The sequence below is a fragment of the Mastomys coucha genome, unplaced genomic scaffold, assembly GCF_008632895.1.
Source record: "Mastomys coucha isolate ucsf_1 unplaced genomic scaffold, UCSF_Mcou_1 pScaffold8, whole genome shotgun sequence".
Lineage (NCBI taxonomy): Eukaryota > Metazoa > Chordata > Mammalia > Rodentia > Muridae > Mastomys > Mastomys coucha.
Window position 1 is genome coordinate 38,450,388 of NW_022196914.1, and position 14,022 is coordinate 38,464,409.

The window sequence follows — 14,022 nt, forward strand, 5'->3', positions numbered from 1 at the left end:
CTCCTTCTCCCTCTCTCCCTCTCTCCCTCCCCCTCCCCCCCTCTGTCTCTCTCTGTCTCTCTCTCACCTTATCTTTGATGGCTATTCCTGGTTGTCACCTTGACTATATCTGGAATGAACTACAATCTAGAAATGGAGGACACATCTGTGATCCAGATCTTGAAGCTGAAAGACACAGACTTCCGACCCAGACCTTGACATGGGATAACACATGTTTTTGATCCAGATCTTGAGGCATAGTGGTTGTCAAAAGCTTAGGCCCAGTCAAAGTAGTACACATCTTTAATCCCAGGAGACCAAGGCAAGCAGATCTCTGAGTTCCAGACCAGTTTGGGATAGAACAAGTTCCAAATTCAGGTGTGGTGGTACTTATCTTTATCTGGGCCATACCTTCTGCTGGAGGCCTACATAAGGACAGACATTGGAAGAAGGAAGGCTCACTCTTCTTTACCTGCTCACACTTACTTGCCAGCATATCTGTTGGAGACTACTTCTTCAGGATTCCAGCTTGTAGAGAAGATCAGCTAAAACACTCAGCCTTGTGAGTCTGAGTAACTACTAGATTCTTGGATTTCCCATTCATAGTTGCCCATTGTTGGGTCAGTTGGACTGCAGACTGTAAGTCATTACAATAAATTACCTTAATATATAGAGATATTCCGTAAGTTCTGTGACTCTGGAGAACCCTGACTAATTCACTAATTATCTCTCTCTGTGTCTGTGTGTGTCTGTCAGTCTGTGTCTGTCTGTCTGTCTGTCTGTCTGTCTCTCTCTTGATTCCTGGATTCCCGCTCTTTGTGGATCAGAATGCAGAGCTCTCAGCTATCACTTCCAGTCATTGTGATGATGGACTAACCCTTTTAAACTGTAAACAAGCCCTCAATTAAATGTTTCTTTTCATAAATTCTTTTTTTGATGTTGTTTCATTACAGTACTGGAGCAGTAACTAACACAGTGAAATTTTTGGTTTTGTTGTAAATACTGTAATAAATTATATTTCAAACTGTAACAAAATAATGGAAGCGTTTTTTCCTTGATGACATGGAGGTATATTTCTATGGAGCACATCATAGAAATTTGTGTAATCAATTTAGAGCCTGTCTAGGGAACTAGAGTAGAATGAGTTATGATACACATGGTAGTTCTTAGCTATTCACAAAATGTCCACAATGGTCAAGCAATCTGTTTGGTTCAACCCAGGGACAGGTACTAAGATTCATATTTTACATACCAATCTGACTTTAATTGGCTTATTTCATAGGCAGAAAAACAACCTATCATAATCCAGTGAAGGGTGTAAGGGTCTGAAAATTGCTGAAGGAAGACCCCAGACTCAAATTTTATGCAAAAACAAAGAGTGTTTATTCTGCAGAAACAACTAGCTTACAGGCATCAACTATTCTCTAAAATGGCAACTCCAGACAAAGGCATACAGGCCTTCTTGGAGGGAACTGGGGGAACTCTCTAGAAGGATTAAGTTATCTAAAATTTCATTGGTGGGTCATTGGTCTGCATTTTTAAGTCATGAAGTTCAACCATGTGATGAAATAGGGCTGCCCAGCACAGATGGCCCATTCAGAGACAAGATATTTCCCCATTTTTGTGGTTATCTCCAGGCTGTTCTTCGTAAGGGGATTTTATGATCTTGTTCTAGAATTTACGGTACTAGCTCTGTTCCTAGAGCTGGTGTCTTGTGACTTAGTTTCTGAAACTTATGGTCTGTTCCTGCACTGGTGCCTTAGGGCCTTTTTTGAAATCAGGCCTGTTCTTTCAAATGGTGACAAATGGGGTCTTTAAATGGAAATAAATGGGGTTTACATTATCCTTTCAAGGGTATACTTTAAAAGTTCAAATACATTTACATAGATACAATGTAAAAAGCCTATGAACATCTGTTTCGGGAATTATAAAAAATGAACCCACCCGCAAGCTCACTTTCCCGCTGGGCCGCGTTTTTAAGCCAGTACTGTTTGGCCTCAATACTAAGCTCAAGGGTTTTTGTTATTTCCTCCCAGTAAGCTACATCTTGCTCTCATGCAACTCTTTACACACTCCCACAATCATTCATCTAAATAGCGCCTATTACCCTGTAAGTAAAGCATGACTCTTAAGGCTTTAATATCCAATCAGATTTATATAATAATAAAATTAGTTTACAAGATGCCAATTCAATAATTTTAGAACCATATATTAAAGACAATATTGTAACCCAATTAATCTATTTTATAAAAACCTGCTTGGTTGTATGACCTCGTGGGGTCTGGGCCATCCTCATCATCTGTATCCATGATGAGGACCTCTCCTCATGGTCCTGACCCTTCTCCTCCTCCTGCTCCTGACTTTTTTCCTCCTCCAACTCTAGCTCCACCTCTCTATTCCTGTCCAGTCACAGGCCTGTCACTGCCCTAATGTGACTGGACAGAGAAAATGCTGTAGCAAACATCTATGAGTATATATGAGTTGAAAAAGCACAAATGATTTAATCTTACTGTATGTTGTTAAGCTTCCAGCTTGCCCCACCTCCTCCACATGGTCCTATAAATTACATTGCTCTCTCCTTCTCCAACCCTGCTGATATGGACAGCCTCTGAATAGGAAAAAAAAAAAAGGTGCCAACAGTCCAGTTCTGCATTCCTGACAACTGCTCTAACACCCCCCACTCCAACATCCACCACGTCCACACCCCACACCATAACCAAGCCCAGCTTTTGGCAGACATGTCATTTTCCTTAGCCTACATTTCATAAAAAACTTCCCACCAGAGTCTGCCCTCAGATTTTTTTTGGTCTTGCCTCTGAATCTGGTGACTTTGCCAGGAGCCTGTTCTCAAATAAGTGTGTCTTTTTTTATGGACATTTCTGAGTTGCCATGTGCATGCTGAGAATTAAACCTGGATCTTTCAGAAGAGGTTCCAGTATTCATAACTGCTGAGCCATCCCTCTAACCCTAAAGACTATAGTTTTAAAATAAATACCTTACCTAAACTAGTATCATGTCTAAGTGTTCATCAACAGATAAGTGGGTAAAGGACAATGTGCTTTATATATACAGTGGACTATTATTCAGATTCAAAATGAAAATTGTGTCATTTAGGCCAACATGGATAATGCCAGGAGACATCATGCTAAGTGAAAACAAGCATTTCACAAAAGATACATAGCACATGTTCTAATTAACATGTAGAATCTAAAGTAATTGAAGTAATAGAACTAGACACTGAATGGTGGTTTTCAGGCGCTATGTGGATAGGGAAATGTAGAACAGTGAAAAGTTCAAAGATGTAGAAAGAATAAATGAATTAAATATAAAAATGTAATCATTGCCATTAGACAGTGGCCAAAGAGACCACTGTGCAGGCAGAATTAATATTATATATGAAGTTTTTTAAAAAGATTTATTTATTTATTTTAAAGAGTTACTATGTACAGTGTTCTGCCTGAATGTATGCCTGCAAGCCAGAAGAGGGTAATAGATCTCATTTTAGATGGTTGTAAGCTACCATGTGGTTGCTGGGAATTGAACTCAAGACCTCTGGAAAAAGAGCCAGTGCTCTTAACCTCTGAGCCATCTCTCCAGCCTGACATGTGAAGTCTTAAGAGCAGGTAGCTTCCTCTGACAACATAGTCCTGTCTAAGCGATGGATGGGGTTACTTGTATCGACTCTACGAAAAAAATGGTGATAGCTGATCTGTTTTCTTTTCTCAGAAAGTTTTTATACAGAAGTACAGGGTATCAAATCACATTTATATAGTTACTTATTAATTCCCTTTAAGACAGGTTAGAGTGCCATGTCTTCTCCCAGGGCTAGAGATGTAACTCAGATCCTTATAGTGAGTAATTAGTGTTCTACTGTTCCAGTCCTTGGTTTTATAGGCCATTACTTATAAAGTATTGAAATATTCTCCAACCCTAATAATCTCTAACCAGCCATCTAAAAATAAGTATTTCATTTTCCGTCTACAAACTGACTCTTCCCCTGATTTTTCTTTCTCATATATAATTATATGAATCCAAATCATCCAAGCTTAAAATCACTCTATAAACATGATGTTTTTTTCTGTCTTAAAAAAATTATTCTGGTAGCAGAAGAAAGTATGAGTTTGAAAGTGTCATCTAAAAAATATGGAGAATAAGGAAACTGCTGCATCAATCCAGATAATAGAGCTGGAGTTTATAGAAGGCTATAGTTATAGCTATATGGTTGATGAGAGAATGTTGAAACATATACGATAGTTACATTGAATACATTCATTGGTATTAAAAGTATTAACTATCAAATGTACCTCAGGTATAGAAAAAGTTTGATAAAAACAATAGTAAGGTTAAGTTTTGTTAAGATTGTGATACCTGTGGTGGATCCAAGGGAGTCAGTCACTCTAGATTTGAATAGTTAGAACAGGCATTCCAATATACAGAGTATAACAGATAATACGGAGGTAGATGAAACTGTGCAGTCATAGGACCTGAAGTGATTCAAAAATAGGAAGCTGCTAAAAGAAACTAAATATTGCCAGAGTTCCAAGACTTGCAGAGGGTGTTCAGGGGTGTCTTCACAAATGCATATGCAGTTGTCCCAACAAACAAATAGAATTTATCATTAAGTGTGGCCACACTGGAAGCAATGATCATACATTTTAAGCCACCACTACGAGAACTTTTCAGTTAAAATGGGATAAAAAACAAAGGCATGGTCATTTGAAGGATTATGTATGGTCAAGCAGTCTTTGTCATACTGTAACCTATTGATCATTAACTAAGGATGTAACCCAATAGTCTTGTCCAGGATAAAGAAATTGCCAATGTAGTGTAGTGTAGTGTAGTGTAGTATAGTGTAGTGGACTACTCACACATTTATCTATGAGACCTATTATTCTTGAAATCAAAGGTGACTGCAGAGAAAGTGACTAAGGGAAAAGGATGATTCAAAAAGGCAAAGTAGATCAAGTTTGCTTAGATTAAGACAACTGGTGACTTCTAAGCATGTTCTGGTATTCTTAAACAGAATGTTGTGAAAGCTGGAACTTGGCTGGAGATGTAGTTAAGTTGGAAGAGTGCCAGACTAGTATCTACAAAGCTTGTGATTCTATCCCTAGTACTCAGGACGTAGAGGCAGGAAGATTGTAAGGTCAAGCCTATTCTTATCTACATAGAAAATTTGAGACTTGCCTGGCTTGCATGAGACTATCTAGGAAAACAAAAGGAAAAAGTTACTGGATAGTAAACTGTTCATTATGTTATATTTGCAAATCTCAAAATGTTATCTACTTTCCTTACCTTAGTGCTTTCAGCTTTGGAGGAAGATAATGATCAGATTAATACAAAATCACCCTAAGTTGTTACTGTATTTACAAGAAGGCATCCTTCTCACAGATTAAGGTAACAAGAAGACAAGCCAACCTAAGTTTTTGTCCTTTTGATGACCCACAGTGCACCTCACCTCTGTCCCCAAGTCATTGCTTTTATCAAGTAACTTCTAAGGCCATTTTACAGTGTTCAAGATAGAATTCAGGGGAGAAAAGACAATGGATTGCCATTGGGAGAACAGTCAGGATTTGCAGGTTGAGGGAAAGAGTGTTATGAGGCATTTGTCTGATTCCTTCAAGTTTAGAAGTTTGGTCCTTGCAATATTCCCAGAAATGTAGTTTAAAACTTTTAAGTTTGTCTAATAAACTAAACTTCAAATAAAAAATATTCCTCATATAGTTTTACACTATATTTTCTTCAAGTCTTTGGTCATTTGTTTAGGTATATTCATAAGTAGTTGGAGATCAAAGGGTGTAATCAGTTGTATTCCTTATTCTCTCTACCTTATTTTTTTGAGACAGAGCTCTCACTAATCTGGAGCTTGCCAATTATTCCAAAAAGACTTTTAAGTTGCTTCTGTTGTTGTTTAGTCTGCTACTGAGTATTATAATGCTAAATTTTATATGAACGTGTAGACCAATGAGTGAACTCTTTCTTTTACCAGCATTTGTTGTACAAACCTTGCTACTTAATTTAAAACTGTTGAGGTTTGGTCTGTTGTTATGTACTGTAATGCTAAATACTGGCCTGGTTGCCTCAGGCAGGAGAAGATCCTCACTTACATCACATAATTCTAGGTAACCTTGCCCCCACCCACCCACCCAAATTATCCCTGCTTGGTCAATAAAGATGCCTACAGTCTATAGCTGGACAGAAGTGAGAATGGTAGGGTTTTGGTTCCTGGGCTTAGAAGTCAGAGACAGGAGACCATGGGAGGAAAAAAAGATGGTGGGAATACTACAGGGTAAATGAATCATGAAAACATAGCCAAGAGGGCTAGCCAATTGGACTAAGAGTGGCCCAGGAAGAACATGGCAAATTGTAACTCAGGGTTATTGATAGGGAAGTAGATACTAGTAGCTTATAGCTTAGATATCTGCCCAGCTCTAGTGCTTAAAAGGCTCATCATAAATATAAAGGTTGTGTGTCTTTTATCTGGGAACTAAATCAGCTAAGTTGGGGTAGAAACCCCTGATAAAATTCTTACCATAACATGTTTATATGAATTTGGTTTAACCATCAGTGAATTAACTATCTCTCTATTGAACTGTAGAATTAAAACATAAATTTCAAGGCTGTAGAATGAAATATCAAATATTAAGACAGTAGTTCTACAATTAAAAGCAAGCCCTATGGATTACTCTGTCTTCATTTTGTAGCATTGAGATTACAGTCATGTACCACCTCATCCCTTCACCTGCTCAGCCCTCCAGGTTTTTTATGTTTATGCTGAATAGGTTCTGGCGAGAACTTTACCCACTGAACCATCTCCCTAGCTTCTCTGTGATAATTTCTACTATGATTGTTTTTTCTTAAGAACATATTTTTTGCTGTGTATATAAGGCATATTGATTATTAAAGAATGGCATTTTGCTATGGTTTTCTGTAATTATCAAGTAAAGTTGACTATTAAGTGTTGTCTCTTCTGAAGCAGTTATTATTATTGCTATTGGTGGTGGTGGATTTGTTTTGGCACTGCTTGGGACTGAAGACAAGGCATTGTGTATCTTAAGCAAAGTCTCTACCACTAAGATCTAGCCTAGCCCTTCAAAATGATTATTAAAAATCACTTTGCAGTTCCTCTTTAGAGTCTATTACCAGTGGAAAATATGAGTAAAATTTTAACTTCTTTCAAGTTTTAGTTATTATGGTTACATTTCAAAAACCTATATCAAGAATATGTTAGGTACATTTACACTTCATTTAATAATTAACAGCCCTAATATAGGGATCTCTACACACAAATTGTATGGTTTTTGTTCTCTAAGCTTTGGTGTGTGATTTATCTTCCAGTAGATAAATGCTGGGTGTAGTGCTTTCATCGCAGTTACAGTCGTTGGTCTGGTAATCCTGTGAGTCAATCTACACAAAACAAGAAGCTCCTATCAAACTCCTGGCAGGTTTAGTTCAAATTAAAATGCATGTTCAACTGTAGAGATTGTCAAGTGTGGAAATAATATTTGTCCAGCTGGACAGCTTTCTTTTGTAGTTGCTAAATGAAAGTTGAGATTCTGTCTGCTCCTTGAAAGCTTCTGTGTCATGAGCATAATTTGGATGGTTTGTGGTTTGACAGGGATGATTAAAATCAGATGAAGTGAAGGGAAGCAAGTCTGAGAGGGTGAAATTGACACTGACACTCTCTATTATTTTCAGCCTGCATTATGATGGCTATGTTGATATGATAGAGTCAGTCTTGGGATATGTTGCACAGCCAATAGAGTAAAAAGTAAGTTTATTGAAGGATTTTAGATTTAGCCATTCTGATTGGTATAAGGTGGAATCTCAGGGTCATTTTGATTTGCATTTCTGTGATCATTTCTGAACATTTCTTTAGGTGCTTCTCAACCATTCAAGATTCCTGTGTTGTGAATTCTCGATTTAGTTCTATACCCCTTCTTTTGATTGGGTTATTTGGTCTTTTGGTGGTTAGCTTCTTGAGTTCTTTACATATTTTGGATATTAGCCCTCTACCAGATGTGGGGTTAATGAAGATTTTTTTATGAAGACATCCAACACTTATTTTCACTGATTGCTTTTTAAATAGACTTTCAAGCTGCTTTTTATGAATTTGTTTTAACCATCCTTCTACTGAAGTATACATTTAAAAGTATACTGCCAAGACTGTGTAACAGAATATTAATTTTGAAAAAACAGATTACATAATTAAAATCATAGAATTTTCAAATCAGACAAGTCCTTAAAGTTATTTCTTTCTAATTTTCCTTGCTTATGGAAATAGAATAAGAGTTTGGAGGGATTACACTTAATTTTATTTGAGAGCTAAGTTTTAAATCCTGACTTTTCATTATAGGTATATTTTAAAAAATAGTGTTTAAAAATTTATAAAGCTATTCAAATACTTAGTTCACAATTGTAGAAAGTCTATTTCTGTTAAAACACAATATACAACTTCGTTACTATAGTTATATGTTCCCTTTAAGTGATATCTACTGGTAGGATAAATACCTTTTATAAGTATAATTTTATAATCAAAGCATCCTTAGTAGAGGTGATCTAAGCCAGGAGACTGTTTTAAGGTATCAATCAGAGTTACATTAGAAAAAATACAAATATCTATCAAAGCGAAAGAGACTGATCATGCTGTGCATTGTTTGGAACCCTCAGGGTAGTGAAACCAGATAAAATTATAAAATAAGAATCCAAGTGCCTATGTGCAAAGTAGACTCAAATTAGGTGCCCTGCAATTCAATTCACTTTCATTCTAACATCGACTGCCTGGAGTTCAGCATGTTCCTTTAAGACTTCCCTTAGTTCATGGTTTTTTGTTTTGTTTTGTTTTGTTTTGTTTTGTTTTGTTTTGTTTCCCTAGAAGACACAGTGTCAAGCTGATTTCCTGCTCCTCTGGCTCTTACAGTCTTTCTGCCCCTTCTTCACAATGTTCCCTGAACCTTTAGGTGCAGGATTTGTATTGTTATAGACACATCAACTGGGGCTGAGTATACTATGACCAATTTTCTTTGTGTTTTAGCCAATAATGGTTTTCTGTGATGATTTACATCTGTTGCAGAAAAGGTTCTTGAGGATAGGTAACATCTACACTTACCTGTGGGTGAATACATAAAATGCAGTTAGGAATAATGCTGGTTTAGTAAATTGCTTGAAATGGGTTCTCCTTTAAAATTGATAGCCTCACTAGTGCCAAGTAATTGTATAGATTTCCAGAACCAGCCATGATCTCCAATCTGTTTACTGAGACAATTAGATAGTGGTTGGTTTTCACTAAGTTATGAGTCCCATTGTTGTACCTTTAGCGATATCTTGCCATGTGGGTCTTTTCTTTTTTTACGTTTGTATGTGTAAAGCTGGGTAGGACTGGCTGTGTGGAAGCTTGTGTTGCACCTTTGGATACTGTGAAAACTAGTCATGGGGAAGTGACTTACAGGTCAGATCCAGTGCACACTCTCTAGTTTTGTCTTCAAAGTATGTGGTGTCTCCAACAAAGTGAATTTCTTTCAACATCTGGAAGATAGACAAGGGCAATGGAAATTAGCCTATATTATTGTGGGAGTTTCTTGGACTTGAAAGGCAGTTTCTCAGACCTGGTTCTGGAGTTTTTGTTTTATAAAGAAAATAGCTCTTGAGGGAAATCATTGTAAGCACTAATAACATAACTATTTAAACTATGTATACACAAACCCATTTTAATTTAACAGTATGGTTGCTTAAACAAGACCTTAACAAGTACAACAACAATAAACATGCTAACATGAATTGAGGAAATCTCAGAGGGACCTACCGTAAATAAAGTACTACAGTCAATAAAGGAAAAATAGTCTTCGCCAGGGATGAGCCCTTTAATTGGATTAGCTGATACTCATTGGTCAGCCCTGAATCATGTAATCATGTTCATTTAAGTAATACTAGATGGAGTGAATATGTCATACTTATATATTTATACATATGTAAATAAATGTGTGTGTGTGTGTGTGTGTGTGTGTGATAGCAACAAAAAAATGGTCAGCAATTTGAGAGAAGTCTCTTGTGGGGTTGGATAAAGAAAATCAGAGGAGGGCTGGAGAGATGGCTCAGCAGTTAAGAGCACTGACTACTCTTCCAGAGGTCCTGAGTTCAGTTCCCAGCAACCGCATAGTGACTCACCACCATCTATAATGGGATCTGATATACTCTTCTGGTGTGTGATACACACCAGAAGATAGCTGCAGTGTACTCATAAAAATAATAAATAAATAGTATTAAAAAGTCAAAGGAGAGGTGTGTTGCAATTATAATTTAACTTAAAAAATACTTCCTTCATTTCAGATGTTATCTGCAGGTAATCTTTTCAAATTTCCTATACCTCTGCACAGCTGAGGTGGTTTGAATATGCTTAGGCCAATGGAAAGTGGCATTATTAGGATGTGTTATAGAGAGAACATCTTGTGTATTGTATAGATGTATTAAAAATAAATTAAAAATAAAGTCAATTAAAAATCTTGTGGCCTATGGCTTAGGTAGAAAATGGAAAGGTGAGACATTGGGAGGAGAAAGAATTTGGGGAGAGAAGGAGGACCGGAGATTTACCAGGAAGATGTGATGAGTAGCACCCATTGTACCAGAGCACAAGTAACCAGCTATATGGCAGAGTCTACACTAGAATAAATGGGTTACTTAAAGTTATATCTAGTCAGAGAAGAGCCTAGCTATATGGCCAAGGTACTTCTAAAGATATTTTGAGTGTGAGTCTTATTCTGGGAGCATGAGTCTAGAAGGAAGAACCATATTTTCTACAACAAGGTGTGGCATTATTGGAGGTGGAGTAGCCTTGTTAGAGTGTCACTGTAGGGGTGAGCTTTGAGGCGCCTAGGCTCAAGCTCTGCCCAATGTTGATGAGATGCTCCTCCTGGTTGCCTTTGGATCAAGAGGTAGAACTCTTCGCTCCTTCTCCAGTACCAAGTCTGCTTAGATGCTGCCATGCTTCCCACCAATATAATAATGGACTGAACCTCTGAAATTGTAAGCCAGTTCTAATTAACTTTCTTTCTTTCTTTTTTTATTGTCCTTTGATTTTATCTTTTTTTTATTAGATGTTTTCTTTATTTACATGTCATATAATATCTCCTTTCCCAGGTTCCCCTCCAAAAAAAAGAAAAATAAATAAAATAAAAAAAAACAAAACAAAACCTCTGTTCCCTTCCCCTCCCCCTGCTCACCACCCCACCCTCTCCAACTTACTGGCCCTGGCATTCCCCTACACTAGGGCATAGAACCTTCACAGGACCAAGGGCCTCTCCTCCCATTGATGACCGACTTGGCCATCCTCTGCTATACATATATTGCTGGAGCCATTAGTCCCACCATGTGTACTCTTTGGTTGATGGTTTTGTTCCTGGGAGCCCTGAGGGTACTAGATAGTTCATATTGTTGTTCGTCCTAAGGGGGCTGCAAGCGCTAATTAACTTTCTTTATAAGAGTTGCTTAAGTCATTGTGTCTCTTCACGGCAATGAAAGTCTAATTAAGACAACAACCAAACTGAAATGCAAAAGTTCCTTTAATGCTCCCTCAGACTGAATAAAAAATGTCTCATGAATCACCAAAGAGACACACATTGGGGTGTATCTGTGATGCCATTTCTGGAGAGATTTAATTGAATATGGAAGACCCAACTCAAATGTTCAGATACCATCTATGAATGGGAACTCCAGACTGAATAAAAATAGAGGTAGAGAACTGAGAACCAGTATTCATCTCTCTCTGCTTTCAAGTTATGAATGATCCAGCCTCTATACTTTCTTCACCATTATGGACCATATTCCTTCAAACCATAGTAAAGATTTCCTTCCCCTAAGATGTGATTATAGGATAATTTGTTGTATCACCGAGAAAAGTAACTATTGATCCAAAAGGATACAACACTGGAGTGGGCAGATGAAAAGGATATAACCATAATAAAATAAGGATGGAATTTTGTCATAGTTTCTATGTATTTTCTAGGTGCGCTACTCAGGACATGGATATCTTATTCACCTTGACAGCTCCCTGTATATCTATGCCATTTTAAAAGCATGGTTAATTAAATCCTTGGCTATGGGCGACTGAACTCAATTTAAAGTGCATTTATCTACCTTGGAGATTGAAGAGAATAGGAAAAAATGGGGACTGGAATTAACAACCCACTTGTTCCTCAGGTGTATAGCCCACATTCTGAAAACTGCTAGAGGTCTATCAAGAGTCACCTTGTTGGAAGAAAATCAGGCACGAATAACAAAAGAAACTTGGAAGATCTCACAATATTTGAGCGCTATGTCAGAAAGAAAAAGGAGAACAAAATCCAAATAATTATGTGTTCTATCCAGAGGTATGAATCAGTGATGCCAGATGCGAAGTCCATCCCCCATTTTCAGCATCAAATAGGAGCTGGTCTTTCAATCACTGGAAGGAAAATAAGGGATTAAGTAATGAAGCCTTTCTTCTATCTCTGCATGAACTGTTCTACTCTAACTTTCAGCCCTTTCAGCCAGCTAGTTGAAATTGCAGGAAAAAAAAATAGGTACACTTTGAAAAGTGATTGAAATGACCTGTGAAGATGGTTCACTACTCTCCTGATGCAGAAAACCCCACAAAATCATGCAAATCAACAGGTTAAAACCTTCATGTTCACTTTAAGAACATGCAGGAAACTTCCCAGGCCATCAAGAGGTTGCATATCCACAAAGCCACCAAGTATCTAAAGGATGCCACTTTAAAGAAGCATTGTGTGCCATTCTGGCGATATGATCCTAGAGTCAGTAGGTGCACCCAGTTCAAACAGTGGGGCTGGACATGGTGGCCAAAAATGAATGCGGAGTTTTTGGTGCACATGCTTAAAGAGGCAGAGAGGAATGCTGAACTTAAGGGTTTAAATGTATATTCTCTAGTTATTGAAAACATCCAGGTGAACAGGGCACCTAATATGCACCAACAAAACTGCATTGCTCATGGCTGGATTAACCCATCCATGAGCTCCCCCAGCCACACTGAAGAGGAGGCTGCACAGAAGAAAAAGATATCCCAGAAGAAACTGAAAACTCAAAAACTCATGGCACATGAATAAAATCAGCATAAAATAAATGCTGATAAGACTAAAAACAAAAGAAACAAACAAAGAAAAAAACAAAAAAAATGATTTTAGCATTTATTTTTAAGTTCTAAATAGTTTCCTATGAAAGCTGTCTAAGAAGAAAGGGAAGGGGCGATAAGGAGTGCTAAGAAAGGGAATAAAGGGAATGCTCTCCTTTTTGTCCTCAGCACTTATACATCTGTCAGAATGCATGATCACACGATAAAGTTCATCACAAGTTTACACATAAGCTCACATCATAAATCAAATAGGAAGTTTACAACAGAATGTTGACATACTGTCCATTGTGAGTAATAATCTAGTAAACATTTATCACCTGTCACCAGTTCTGCAGGTTTGTGGAGAATTATAAAATGTAACTCCTGTTACCAAGGTATTAGTGCAGTTTTGTATAGATAAGCCCAGTTAGTTAATGTTTTATTTTCTGTCCTACCACCTATAGTAAACCATTAGTCCTTTTTTTATGACCTTTGGTTAATAGTTTTACAATCTCTTGGAATGTTAACGTGTGACACTAAAGAGTAGTAGAGTTCTCAGCACAGTTTTGATTATCAGAGAGAACCTATAGCAGTCCCACTATAAAAGAGCTTCATAATTTCTAATATAATCTTAGGAATTCTTATAGGATCATTATTAAAGATTAAGGAATCATCTATTTGTCTAGATAGCATCATAGGACAGTCCATCTTCATTGCTCTGCAGAGATCTGCTTAAAGGGTGGGGTAATACCTAGTGATTGTTATATGCAGATAGATATATATCTGTATATATACATATATGTATATAAGCATATTAATAGGAATGTTTCCTAAAATGGATTTCTCCTGACTTTGCCTACAAGAGCAAATCCATCATAATACAAGGCAGAACCATCTCAGGAAGATCACCTGCTAGTTTTTTTTTTCTTTTTTTTTTTTCT

General features: G+C 37.3%; 1 protein-coding gene and 1 pseudogene across 14 annotated transcripts in view; both read left to right on the top strand.

Moving 5' to 3' along the window:
* Kiaa0825 (KIAA0825 ortholog) overlaps positions 1–14,022 on the top strand; it is a 422,279-nt gene that overhangs the window by 32,584 nt on the left and 375,673 nt on the right. For 2 of the 14 annotated variants that reach the window (XM_031359889.1, XM_031359893.1), the window contains exon 3: positions 5,280–5,376. The exons of 11 other annotated variants lie outside the window; for them this stretch is intronic. The gene's annotated coding sequence lies outside the window, so the exon portion shown is untranslated. Of the gene's footprint in view, positions 1–5,279; positions 5,377–13,428; positions 13,477–14,022 lie in introns of those variants that run through there. One more of the 14 variants, XM_031359891.1, reaches the window with a different exon arrangement.
* On the top strand, positions 11,401–13,076 carry LOC116083152 (annotated as a pseudogene).